The sequence below is a fragment of the Aptenodytes patagonicus genome, chromosome 1 (genome assembly GCF_965638725.1).
Source record: "Aptenodytes patagonicus chromosome 1, bAptPat1.pri.cur, whole genome shotgun sequence".
In the NCBI taxonomy this organism is placed as follows: domain Eukaryota; kingdom Metazoa; phylum Chordata; class Aves; order Sphenisciformes; family Spheniscidae; genus Aptenodytes; species Aptenodytes patagonicus.
In genome coordinates, this window is record NC_134949.1 from 30,098,464 (window position 1) to 30,112,547 (window position 14,084).

A 14,084-nucleotide genomic window follows, 5' to 3' on the forward strand; every position below is an offset into this window, starting at 1 on the left:
ATACCAGTGTTGAAGCTGATGGAGAAATGCAGCCAGCTGTGTTGATTGCAGGCAGTTCTATAGTTAATAACTGCTGAAATAAATCAACGTGAACCTGACTTTGCCGTCCCACAAATGCAAAGCCAGGATACTGTAAGACAGTTTGTGTCAGGAGTCTAAGACAGGCAACTCGTTCTCTTTGATTTGCAAAGGAAGAGAGCCTGATTCAGAGATTGGCAATAGCCAGAAGAGAAGTAGAGACTTTTTTGAAAAAAAATGTTTGCTTTATAAATTGTGTATAAGGTCCCTAGATACCACGGTACTGAGTACATTATAAATGTATAAGAGATCCATTAAGAGAGATGGGAGGGGGGGAAAAAACCTGACAAATTAGGTTTGTATAGCTGAAAGCCCTAAAGATTTCTTCTGCCTTGCAAAAGGTATAAAGATTTTTATCCTTAGAGAAAGGTTACTTCTTTTCCCAGAAGGAAAGGGCAGAAGAAAAGGAAGAAAAAAAAAGAAACCAAGAGGAAAAGTAATACTGTCAGATGGGTCAGATTCAGCGCTGTTGCCAGGAGAATGGGCTTTGCAGACCTAGAACTAGAGTGAGGCTTCAGAACTGATCAGTTTTGTTCCTTACAGAAGTGGTCTGCGTGTACTATCCGACCGTCTTACCTTCCAAACCAGGGCAGCGGCATCCAAACTGCCTACCGAACACATCCCACGCCGGCTCCCAAGCCCTGCCAGGGAAAGCTGTCAGCCCGGCCAGAAGTATGCCGTGGCCCATCGTAACAAGCTGACAAGATAGATGGGCAAGTTTCCATTCTGGGCTTGTGTCCTGGCACCATTTAATTTACCGTTATAAAGATGGCTTCTAAAAAATTATTGTATTTTTAATACAGTGCCTGAAACCGGATAATGCTGTACAGCTACAGCTGGCCGAGTAGTGAGGGGTTTTACAGTACGAAGGCAATAGTGGATGCTACATACCCTCAGGCACATTCCCACAGCAGTATTTGTGCATGAAACATCTGCTGTGGCACTGAAGAAGGTTCCCTGTCTTCTGCCATCGCTGGTGAGGAAGATGGCTCAGACCATTTAAGCCAGGTCTCCGCCTCTGTTTCATTTTTACTCTCAAGTGAGGCTCCAGATGCTTCCCTGGGTGAGGAAAGGCGGTACCTTCCCTGCTGAATTTGAAGCAGGTTTCTAATATCTAAAATTACTCAGGGAAATAGATTGTTTAAAGATTGATCATTTTCTGATAAGAGATTTGATGAATGCAGACAGAATACAGTGCTGGCATACACGGACAAGGTACGTGAACTACAGAAGGACGGAAAGCGGGGCTGGAAAGGGGGCAGGAAGCCCTATAAAGGAACCACATCCTGCATGTCTTGCACCCAGACGTGCCACAAGACTGCTTGATTTAGGGCAGGAAGTCAAATATTTTGTAATGCCTGCTTGTTTGGCATAGGTGTATAAAAATAGTAAAACTAAGATAACTACCAGGAAGGATTCAGATGACTGACCGACGGCCTACCTAATCTACAAATACAGAAAGTGCGTACCGGGCCAGCACTCAGGAGATTGCCCCTGTCTGAACAAGCCTGGTTCCACCCAAAGACAAGAGGACGTAAGCCTTTGGACCAGCTTGCTCTCGATGCACAAAAACGTATACATCAACGCCAGAATTAGCTGTTGGAAACTTGTAATAGAGGTACAGAGTCTTCAGGCATATCCAGTTCTGGGCAAGCAATTTGTCCTGCTGTAGATGCCAGACTTCAGCTTAGCGAGCGGGGGGCTCCTGGAAATCTACTCCAAAGCTTCTAATGCCTATTACAAAACTGTGTTATTTAGAGACAATTTCTGTGAAGGAAAAAAAAAAAACACCAGAACCCAACCATCTGAAAAGCTAGTACTTTTCTGGAATTCATTGCTGGGTGCCAGCTGCCCTGTGGCTCTTCTGAAGAAACAACAAAAGGAATTGATGGCAGCCAGGCAATTGCTACGCACAGTGGCACAGTGAACTGTTGCCACTGGAAAGTTAGCAGCTCTCGCTGGCGCGTACCCTGGAGAGAAGGTTTGTTGGTCATTGCGTGATGCTAGGTATCGAGTTGCAGCTAAAGCACTATTACCATAGTTCATTGTCTTAATTCTTTCCCCAGCTCTTCACCAAATAACCTTAATAGAGAGTTAAGCCGTGAGTCCTGCCAGAGGGTGTTGCAGATGCTTATATGGATTAAAGACATCTAGGACAGACTCATGGAGACAGCTGCACCGTGAGCTCTGAGACACAAAGCTAGTAATGCAAGGTCGGGACTCCTCTCAGCTACAAACTGCTTGACCCATTCTTATGGCTCGTCCCATTTTTGGCCACTATCAGAAACACAGCACTGGACTGGATGGGGGCTCTGACCAGACCTGATGCGGCTGCTCTCATTTTACATTCTCCACCCCCTGAAAAGCCCGCAGCCCTCCTGTCCACCCAGTGAGCAAAGTGCGAAATGGCCCCTGAGACCAGCAGGCTGCTTGGTGCCGAATGGCCTCTACTGTGTGTTACCTCATGGCTGACAGTGTGAGAGGGTTAGTAGGTATTTGAGGATCCTAGGATCTTTAAGATCAGTCAGTAAAATACCCCAGAACCATAAACTGTGAAACTATTTTCACTTTTAGGTCCATTTTAGATTGTAGGACAGTCACTGTGTGACCCCAAATGTACACAATTGTGTCAGTGTGCTGATTCAACCTGTAATGTCAAAACTGAAGAAAATACCCAAGAATATCATTTTGAGGAGAGAACTCATTTCCTTTTCACTGTCTCTTGTCTTCTAGTTACAGTCACTGCTCTTTAAATTTCCAGCGATCCTAGGATGGTTTCAGTTGTGTTAGTTACAGTTTTGATGTCTTCAGAATTTATGAAGCACTCAGTTTTAGACCACAAAAAGGAAATAAGTCAAACTGGTCACAAAGCTGTCAGTTCACAGCTCATTCCAGCTCATCCATCTTTCACTGTTCATTCATGTATTTGGTTGTCTTTCCCACAGCAGGAATCCCCAGTTTGAGTGCTGTAGCTCAGATACAGCTCCTATTCAAGCCATCAGATTTACCCCAAACCCCACTCAGATGAAGCCGTGATGAGAATGGTACCACCAGAGGGCTGGGGAATAACCACCGAGCTTGCAGGCAGCGGAGTGAAAGCATCCCAGCACTCACGTGGGAGCATCCTGTATCTGCACAGCTCTGGACCACGTCGGTGCTTCTGCCAGTCCCTATATCCTACAGCCTAATAAACACTGGTTTATTTACTGAAAAGTCAAAGGGAGACATAACATACTTCAAAAACTCCCAATGTTATGGGATACAAAGCAGGACCCCGCTAGCACTTTTCCACCAGACGTCATCCTGCCACCTAAGCAAATCCAACCCAGCTTTTAGCCCTCTGTTAGGGTTTCCTCAGCATATAGAAACAGCTCCTTCCCTCACCTGAACCGTTTGCAGCCTCACATGCATTGCACAGCAAGCCTGCGTGTTTGGGTGTGCACAACGCTAAAGAACTGCCCTTCTGAGAAACCCTGCTGGCCATTGCCCTCCCCCCGGGGGAAAGGGGGGGCCAGCCCCAGAGCCTCCACCCACTATCGGTGCGTGATGTGAAGGTGCGGTGCTGCCCCACACCCAGGATTTCAAGCCTTCATATAGAGACGCAAGGCATGCAAGCAGGCCTCCAAGGCCACCAGCAGGGCAGGACGTGATTGATGAACTGCCAATAACATCCACTGAAAGCCCAGCCGCAGATGGGTAAGCAGCTCGGGACCAGGAACTGTGAAGTCCGTTCTGGACTTAAACGTTCAAGTTAATATCTGGAGTCTTGTTTCACCATTAAAATGGTATTTTAAAACCATACCAAGGGAAAGAGAAGTAGAAGAAGACAAGAAGCCCAGTTGGCACTACCGGCAGTAAGGCTGTTGGTTGGCATGAAGGTCACAGTCAGAGCAGTTTGCAGTGAACGTGCACAAGGTTCAGATCACTGAGGTGATTTCAGTGCTTATACCCAGAGCCCCGTCTGAACTCTGTGCCTGCATTTGTCAATGAAATGCCGGTGTCCCCTCAGTTCTGCTTCTGCATCCAGCTGGAAGCCCACAGTCTGCAGGGGGCTGTGTAGCAAACCACCCAGCGCAGGGTTACGAGCACCTCTAAGTCCGTAAAGTTTTACCCTGTTCATCTCTGTATTGGGTTTGCATGGCAAGGTTTTGGTAGCAGGGGGGGCTAATGGGGTGGCTTCTGTGAGAAACTGCTAGAAGTTTCCCCCATGTTCGACAGAGCCAATGCCAGCCGGCTCCAAGATGGACCCACTGCTGGCCAAGGCCGAGCCCATCAGCGACGGTGGTAGCACCTCTGGGATAACATATTTAAGAAGGGAAAAAACTGCTGTGCAACAGCAGCGGAGAGAGGAGTGAGAATATGTGAGAGAAACAACCCTGCAGTCAGTGAAGAAGGAGGGGGAGGAGGAGCTCCAGGTGCTGGAGCAGAGATTCCCCTGCAGCCCGTGGTGCAGACCATGGTGAGGCAGGCTGTCCCCCTGCAGCCCATGGAGGTTAACGGTGGAGCAGATATCCACCTGCAGCCCGTGGAGCACCCCACGCCGGAGCAGGTGGATCTGCCTGAAGGAGGCTGTGACGCTGTGGGAAGCCCACGCTGGAGCAGGCTCCTGGCAGGACCTGTGGCCCTGTGGAATGAGAGGAGTCCATGCTGGACCAGGTTTGTTGGCAGGACTTGTGACCCCGTGGGGGACCCACGCTGGAGCAGTCTGTTCCTGAAGGACTGCACCCCGTGGAAAGGACCCACACTGGAGCAGTTTGTGAAGAACTGCAGCCCGTGGGAAGGACTCACATTGGAGAAGTTCATGGAGGACTGTCTCCTGTGGGAGGGATCCCACGCTGGAGCAGGGGGACAGTGTGAGGAGAAAGGAGCAGCAGAGACAACACGTGATGAACTAACCACAACCCCCATTCCCCATCCTCCTGCGCAGCTGGGGAGGAGGAGATAGAGAAAACCAGGAGTGAAGTTCAGCCTGAGAAGAAGGGAGGGGTGGGGGGAAGGTGTTTTAAGATTTTTTTTTATTTCTCATTACCCTGTTCTGATTTGACTGGTAATAAATTAAATTCATTTTTCCCCAAGTCGAGTCTGTTTTGCCCATGACTGTAATTGGTGAGTGATCTCTCCCTGTCCTTATCTCGACCCATGAGCCTTTTGTTGTATTTTCTCTCCCCTGTCCAGCTGAGGAGGGGCAGCAATAGAGCGGCTTTGGTGGGCACCTGGCATCCAGCCACGGTCAACCCACCACAATCTCCTTGTACCTTGTGGGTACAATTAGACACGACCTCCAAACATGTGCTCTAAACAAGAGCTGGGAAGAGGGGAAAGAGACTTTCCCACTTAACTAGATGATTGGTTCCAGTACTCACTGAGGACATTGGAAACTGGCCTCGCTTGCCAACACTCCAGCTACTTTAAACAGTATTTAAAGATATTTCGGATTAGGTTTCCCCACTCAGGAGAGTGTGATACTCTTGAGTACAACACCACCTTTCTCTGAGCCAGCCCACCACACCATGTGAAGTGAAACACTTCTGTGATGAGGACTGGAAAAGATGCTCCACCAGAGACTACTGTAACACCGGGTGGGAGGTGCTGTTCTCACTGAGCAGCCACGGGAAGTGAACCCTGACCACCCACGCCATGGGGGAATAGCTGTAAATACCAAGTTTTGGGTAAATAAGAAAATTCCTGTCTCCTTGCCAAACAGCTGTTGATTTATTAGGTTCCAGGAGCAGCTTGTACTTGTGTACAACAAATCCCATCCTGTACAGCCTCGTGGTGTTCGCAGGAAAACCAGCAGTGAGTATTTACTTACCACCCTTTGTCTCAGGAAACCATGCATGAACACAAGCACAGGAAGCTGCATTTTAAATGTCAAAATATGCTTTAAAAGCTTCATGTCAGGTATGCTTTTCCAAGCTAGAAAAATATCAACAGCTTCAAGAATAATACAACGCAAGAAGAAATTATATTACTTACAGTTTTTCTTTCTTCCCTTCATAAACCACGCTCTCCTGAAGTCAAGCACTAATATGCTAAAATGTTTTCACCAGTGGCATTTTGCACATCAGGAAGAGCTCATAATTTTATTTTGAATTGGCATTTGCATATTCAGTTAGTCGAATGCATTTCCTCTCATCATTAAGCATGCTATATAATTGATATTCTTCTTCCCTGTAGTGTGACACAGCATGTGACTCAAAGCTTGCCTTCATAAGGATACTCATGAATGCTAAAGCACAACACATGCAGAAAGGCATATTGCATTCCTGTATGCTCGGGCTAGAGGAAAATAGCTGAAGTGGTCCACAGTTTAGCCTTCTTCAGAGGACTGGATGGTGTCTTTGATCTGAGAGATAAATTTTTGCAAGGCAATACCAAGGAAGCTCTCTCCACTTGTAATTTTGTGAGTTTGAGGCATGTTGAGGGAAATGAGCTGATCATACCAAGAACGTATCTATTTCTTATAAAGAGGACACCAACCCTGAAGACTGTTTTAGGGTTTTTTTACTGTTTTGTTTTGTTTTTTAAGTATTGAATTCACTTTAGGAAACAGGCCAAACTTATACTTAGTGAGTTGCTCCAAAAATGCACAACCATCCCCGTGGGTTTTTTGCCCCATGCAGAGTGTGGGCAGGCAGGACAGAGCCCTGTGCTTCATCAAACATTTAGAGAGGCATCACATGCCCAGCCACCATCTCCCTGTATTTAAAACTTTCTTCCACCTAACCTAGACTTTTCAAGCCTGTCCTAATTGAAAAGTAAGCCCCTGGCAAGTATAAAATTTTAATATTAAGCCACCTGAGACATCCAGTAAGAAGAAAAGTTTTTAAAGAAACTGAACCTGAGAAAAAGATAACCACTGAAGCAACCACTGGAGTAACTGAAAACCTCAGCAAACAAGGATCCAGGTGTTGACCACAGGCTTAGAAGCAGCGCACTGCTGCAGCGCTGGGACAGCGTGCAACCCATTCTTCACATGCACATGCGTACAGGCCCTCCATGTCAACTGTACATGTTTCTCCACTTCTTAAGTCTTAATTTCTTATTCAGATCAATGTTTCTAATTTTAAAATGATTCATAATACAAGGTAATGTCATTATATTACAAGACAACTTAATTTGCAAGTTCATTCCATGCCAAGAGCAAGGCAGCAGAGTCCCTAATTCTAAATAAAGCCTATTTTATGCCAAATATCCTTGCCAAAGCCCTCTAATGAGCTGGCACCAAGTGGCTTCATGGGAGCATCCTACTGTCAGCAGTGCTTTCCAGGCATTACCGGTACCTTACGATGACTCTTTATTTTCCCCATGTGGTTGTCGGTTTGTTCTATCCTTCCCCAAGTAGTAAGCACAAGAATTTCCTCTCTCAACCACCACACACATTAAAAAAGCAGGTCACTTCAGTATATTGTACGTCAGCTCTGTCCTGTCTGGAAATATTAAACATTATTATTAAATATTTATATAGTGAAGCAGTTCTGTCGCTGATAGAGAAAGCGGTCAGTGTTGGAGTCTGCATTGCAGATGTCAACAGTAGACCTCTCATTCATACACAGACAGGAGAAAAACGTGGGATTCAATTGCTTCAAGTGCAATGAATTATCCTGAAGACTTCGCTCAGTCCAAATGCTCTTTGCCTGTGGAAAAACTGAAGGTTTCACTTACTGGCCTAGTGGGAGCTGAGGATATGAGAACATTTTAAGGCCTCTCTTGACAAATAAGCATGTTCCTTTCAGGAGAAACAAAAAAATTAGATCAAAGCACTGCCTTCTCTCTATTAATTTAATCATCATGAGCCAAACTATAAGCTAGTTTCTTACAAACTCCCATTAGAGGAAGGTTTCCCTAAGAAGTAACTGAATAAACTCCAGAAGAAATCCCAGTGTCTCTCCCCATTGCCCAGCACACACAACACATACCTGCAGTAGCAAAACGTACTGCCCAAGTGCTTTAACATTACAGGTAGAGTATTTGTTACTCAGGAGTAGTTACACACATTAATTGATACGTTTTGTACTGTATTGCCATCCACAGGCACTGATAGCTGAGTATAGAAAAACATTAAAGAAAAAACCCAAATAAAAAAAGAGAAACAACCCAGAAGAGAATGCTTACCTTCTTACCCGAGAGCTTACTTACGTGAAGGTCTAGTTAGCACCGAGCTGTGGTTTTCAAAAGCTGCTATCACATCTCCGTTACCTCTCTCCTCCTGATGTAGCCAGTCATCTCCAGGTCATTACCAGTGCGCGTGTCAGACACAGTGATCCACTCCACAGCCCTGCTAACATACACACACAGTCTTGTAGAGATGCACTTGACAGCCTGCTCCTTACAGCCTCCACTCCGCTTGTCAACAAGAAGCAGCTTTGCCCGCAGCTTTGCCCACAGCTCCAGCAGATGATCGACAAGGAGCCACGGACCCATGTCCAGTAACAAGTTTTCCCCGATGCCCTTGATGCAGCGTAAAAAGGTTTCAAGGCTCAACGAGGAAGAAATCAGTTCCTCGGATGTAGGGTGACCTGCCCTGACTGAAGAACCTCATCATGAGACAGATCACATCTCTAGAGATACGACAAACGACTGGCAAAGCTGGGGAAGCAGCACACCGATACCAGACTCCTAATTCCTGCAAAAACCAGTCGCCAGCACCACCCAGCAACCTGCTGCCTCTGCTCATCAGCGGTCAGTTAGGCCTGAGCACATTACTTGGGGGCTGGTGACGGGATTGTGCTCTGCTGATGTAAAGAAAGTACAGCTGGCGCAGGTAGGACGTGATATATTTTCAACAGGGTGGAAGGGATTAAAGAACCTTATCTACTCCTCCTTGCTGTTACATTATGTGTCTGTTAGTGGAGTCCCTTACTCCAAAGTGTGGTTTAGCAGAGTGATATGTTTGTCAGCATTAATGCACCGTCCTGTAAAACATCTGCTTCTTCCCACAGCTACTGTAACTGGTAGAATTGATGGTCTTCCCTCCGGAGACCCACCCTATCCTCCGCTTCCCTGATCAACAAAGCCTTTTCCTGAATGGCTGGTGAACTCATGTCTAATTAGCTGCAAGCTAAGGACGAAGCATGAATTTGGAAAACTGAAAGGCAAGTTGCAAGGCTGGAGACTTCCATTTAACAGCCTTTTAGTGTTAAGATTATATACTTCAAGACAAAGAGGTAGAAATTATGAGCAACTAGAAAGCTGCTCTCTCCAGAAGAACATTATGCAGCCTCTGTTGAAGGCTGCCAGAGCAGCATTCCTGCTATGACAGGAGGGGGCTATTTTTTATTATTATTAATTTAAAATAAATTCCAGTGAAGCTGTGGCTGTGCTGTCTTCATGCTTTGTGTAATTTTGAATGGCTAGCCTATGAATGGCTGGGGAGAATTTTAAGACATATTTTGTGAATCTACCATGAAACATTACTTGTCTTTCTTTAATGAAATAAAAGAAAAATGAAGCAAGATGACTGTTCTCTTACAGCTTGGAAGGAAGTTTATACTCCTGTGATTTATTAAGTTTGTGGCTGTGATGGTTTTTTTATGCTTTGTTTAATATTGTATGAACATTGCTATTAAATGTCATGAATATTGCTATGAAACTTAATGAATATTGTAAAATATGGGGTCTGAACAATTCATGAAATGCAACATAGAATTTCATGAAAACTGGGCATGTGTTGTCTTGGAGTCTGCCCAACTTACAACATACTTCACTGAGATCTTAATTATTTTCTGTATACACTGGCATCTATATTTCATGAAAACATCAGGGAGTCTTTTTAAAATACTTTAGATATTTCATGAAAATTGCTGAATATGAGAGCAGAACTTCTTTGGCTGAAAGTCGCTCTTTTATAGAACTTTTTTCAATTATATAGATGTAAAATACTTCTTCATTTCAAAACAAATAAATAGAATTCATTTTGCTGTAATAAATTACACCAAAGAGGAAAGCTCATAAACTTAAAAAGACTAAGTCACTAAATTTTGATGCTGACAAAAACTATTGTGTGAATTTGTCAAAGTTCAAGAGACTACAAGTTTCCAACTTTACAATTAGCTGCCCACTTTGTTTCAGGTATCTTGAGGACCAGGATCTTGTGTGGGAGAGAGCCCTCAGCTGCATGTCCTGTTTCAGTACGACTGTCAAACCAAACCTTCAGTTCTTAACGCCCTATGCTATGTCCTACGCAGAAAATAAGCTGTGATGGGGGGGTTGGGGGGGCGGGGAAGGGAAAAAAAGGCCTTGTTTCAGTTTGCTTTCTAGTGAAGCCATTTGCCTGTTCCTTATCTGCAGGAGTGATATTCACTTATCCCTGTTTCCCAAGTCTTGTTGTTTATGGTGAGATTTTCTTCAGTTATAACATGGCTAACCCCTCATCTTTCTCTTTCCAACCTTGAGAGATCCTGACAGTCCTGAAAACACTTGCTGTTAGCCTTCTTAAACTACTAGATGTTCTTCAAGCACTTCCTCCTTTGATTTTTCTCTCCTTCTTGTCCAGATTTGCAAGGAAGGAGGAAATTGTGCTTGACAGCACCCATGGTTCACGTTCCATTACTGTGGAAAGCAGGTAGATTAACATGAACTTCTTACTTGGATGACTTAAAAGATGCAGTCTCCCACACCCTTCAGTTAGAGATGTTTGCATCTTCCCTAGACTGGAGACAAAAAATTGTTTCCCCCGCCTTGTTTTCCTCAAGTATAACACCATGTGGTCAAGAGTCCTCCCTCTGTGCTCCTGTGATGTGTGGCCGGTGGGGGGGTAGGTGGGTGATTTTTTGCTACAGACCATCGATCAAGAAGAGCTGACTGTCAGCAGCAACGGTTCCCATCGCTGCAGTGGGAAAGGGAAGAAGAGTTTTCAGAGGACATTGGCAGGGAAATACTGGGGAAAGCCATGCAAGAAATGTCATGCTTTGAATGCCTGCAGGAAGTAAGCAAATAATTGTATAGTGGTTTCCACTGGCAGACTGCATCTAGTATTAAAAAGCACAGATGTACTTGTTTAAGAAGGTAAAAGGAAACTCAGCAAGACACAGGCAGATTGATTCCCTCACAAAATGCTGCTGGCATGTAAGGGTGTAGCTTGACGTAGCGGAGCAGATGAGAAGGGAGTGTTGCCTGGCAGTGTTACAGCTGTACCTTCAGTGTATCCTGCAGATAGGTACAAAGTTCATTCACTGGTTTTAATAACCCCTATAGGATTTCCCTGTAGAATTGCCTTGTTAGGCAATTAAATGCTCTATCGCCATGACATAATTCTATGAGTCATCTGTCATAAGTGTCATCTCAACAACCCAATGACAAAACTGAATCAAAATGCTTTAAATGATGCCTCGCTTCGAGACTGCTCCAGAAACTTATTTCGCTGTAAAGTTTTATTACCCTAAACCTAGTATGTGGCACACTAAAAACACCACCAAGGTAGACAGATTGGTTGCTGATGCCAGAATCCTCATGGACCTCTCTCTTGTCAGCCCTGTGAACCAGAAGCTGTCCTTACCTCGGAGGGCCTGGCTTTGTCAGCAGCCAAGAGAGGCTCACTGCGGGCTGCTCTCTGACAAAACGCCATCCAGCTTGTCAGAACATGAATATGATAAAAATACTGCTGGAGGTCTGGGTTTTGCCCAGTTTCCTATGGAGATGACACATAATAACCCTGTGTGTGCATGCGTATGTTCCCAGTAACTTTTGAACGTAGTGCTCAATATAAATCTCGTTTCATGTCAGGCTAGAGATGTTAAAGATGTTAGGTACCTACAAGTTTCGAGATGTTAAAGATGTTAGGTACCTACAAGTTTCATGAAAGTATGCAGAGGAGATGGAGAGGGACCTTCTTCCGTAAGCGTTCCTCTTGAATGAAAGGCTGAACTCACTTCAGATGCTAGTTACCGCATACAAGAGTGAATACATCATGAATGTCCTTATTGCCGTAATGTAAATCATGGCTAGTGTCATTACACACCAGAGAGTCCAGCTAGGAGATTCAAATCCACACATAACTCATTTCCTTTGTTTTTTGCTACCCATGAAACCTGCTGTTTGTTCTTTGGGTCTTCTACAATTTGCTTTTACCTCACTGTGTTAATAAAACAGGCTAGCCCAGATGCCTCCTGGTTCAGGTACCCCTTCAGGGGATAATTCTCAACTGAACCTTTCCTTCCTCCCCAAAGTCACGGAGATCTGCCCCCTTGCTGGCTGACACAGCGCTGGAGTACCACAGCCGTATTCTGCTGATGATGATGCCAGGGAAGTGCAGGTAAAAATGCCCACAATTTTCTCCACAGCTGGATAAGGCCTGAAGGCAAAAGGACTACTTGGTCCTGGTGTGAAACACACGGAAGGTCTGCCATACATTAAAAGCATAGCTTTGTCTGTACTAGATCAATAAGAAGTGAACTTAAAGCACCTTCAAAACAGACTGAGGAACAAGCACTGTCTTGGCTGTCAGTACACTGTAATTATTTTGCATTGTTAGTTGTTAGCTGCAGCTGCTTTCATGAGCAGTAGCTAAGCTTAATGTGAAATAAATACCTCTGTGAAGACACATCTTTAGTTTTGGACTTGTCATCTCATCCAAACTGCTGCAGTGTCACAGGAAAATAGCTGGTTTAAAGCATTCTTTCTCTTTACCGCTTTCTTGAACTGTTTTGTAAAGTAATCTTCGAGACACATTTGTGCGGCAGTTAATGGTATCCAGTGAAACGACTCAGACAAAACAAAACGCGTACCCTCAGGTGGGGAATTTTCAAAGAGTGAGTAATGCGGTATCACAGTCCAAGCTCAGGAGAGCCCAGAACAGCCCCCATAACTCAGCAGCAGACCCCTGCCCTCTGCCCCCCAGCTGGCTGTCTGCTTTTGTGCCGAGCACCTGCAAAGGAAGCAGGAAGCTGGAGCCTGCCAGCATTTATTCTTTACCGACAAAACAAGAAGTGGCTGGCAAAAGTTGAAGGTTGCTTTGTGGTGTCTAATGCCCTCCTCAGCTTGCTCAAGATGGAGTCTGGGACAAGACTGAGATGATTACAGGGTAAGTGGCTCTCCTAGCCTCTAAGGTAAGAGGCCTAATGTCAGGTCTTGCAGAAGGACCCCAGGTTCACAGGCTCACGAGAGATGAGTTCCTCCAAGATCCTGGTACACAGTAAGAGGCAACTGACCTCTAAACCCTATAAACCCAGGTCCTCCTACTTCTCCGGTTCACCCCCCCCGAGCCATTCTCCCCAGAGTTGCCCCAACACTTCACCTTTTCCCATAATTTCCCTTTCTCTTTATTGCAACCCCAAGTTTTTTCCTCCCCAGCTTTTCATCCTGTAGCCTCTGCCCCTGACAATCATTCACGTCATTTCTTTTCTGAACTAGCTGAATTGTAACCCATGTAAAGCACATAATTTCGTAAGACATTTCCTTTAAGTAAAAAGAACAGAAACACAGTTTCCTCCAACAGTCATTTCTAAATTCAACACTGATTTCTGTCAATGAGAAGCATGAACTTTACATAGACTGGATGGTGTTGCGGTTCAGTGGCCGCAGTATGTTCCCACTAAAGTCATTCTTAAATGGCAACTTCACAAGGCCACGTTTTATTGGCCCAGGAGACCACCTCCAGTCTCCCTAAAGAGAGAATTAAGCTCTCCATACAGGTCCTGCAGAGGTGCACAAGGTGCTTTGCTCTGGCTAGGATAAGTGTTGACTAACTAAGAACATTTGAGATATAAATAGATTAATGATTTGCAGGTCACATCTTCCCAAAAGATGTGACCTTCACTTGCTAGCGCTAAAAAAAGCCCTGTTTTATGAAATGGAAAATGAATTTCAAGACTCCTGCCTGAATTTGAGTCACAAGTGCTATTCCACATCAACGCAGGACATGCCAAATTTCAAGGTAATCTTGGGTACATGTGTGTAATTTAGACTTCCAAAAGAGCCAATATTTACATTTGAAGGGCATATCAACTTCACTCCAGCAAAGTCAGCACTGTAATATGATGCCCAGATGAAGCTGAAGGCTGTAATTC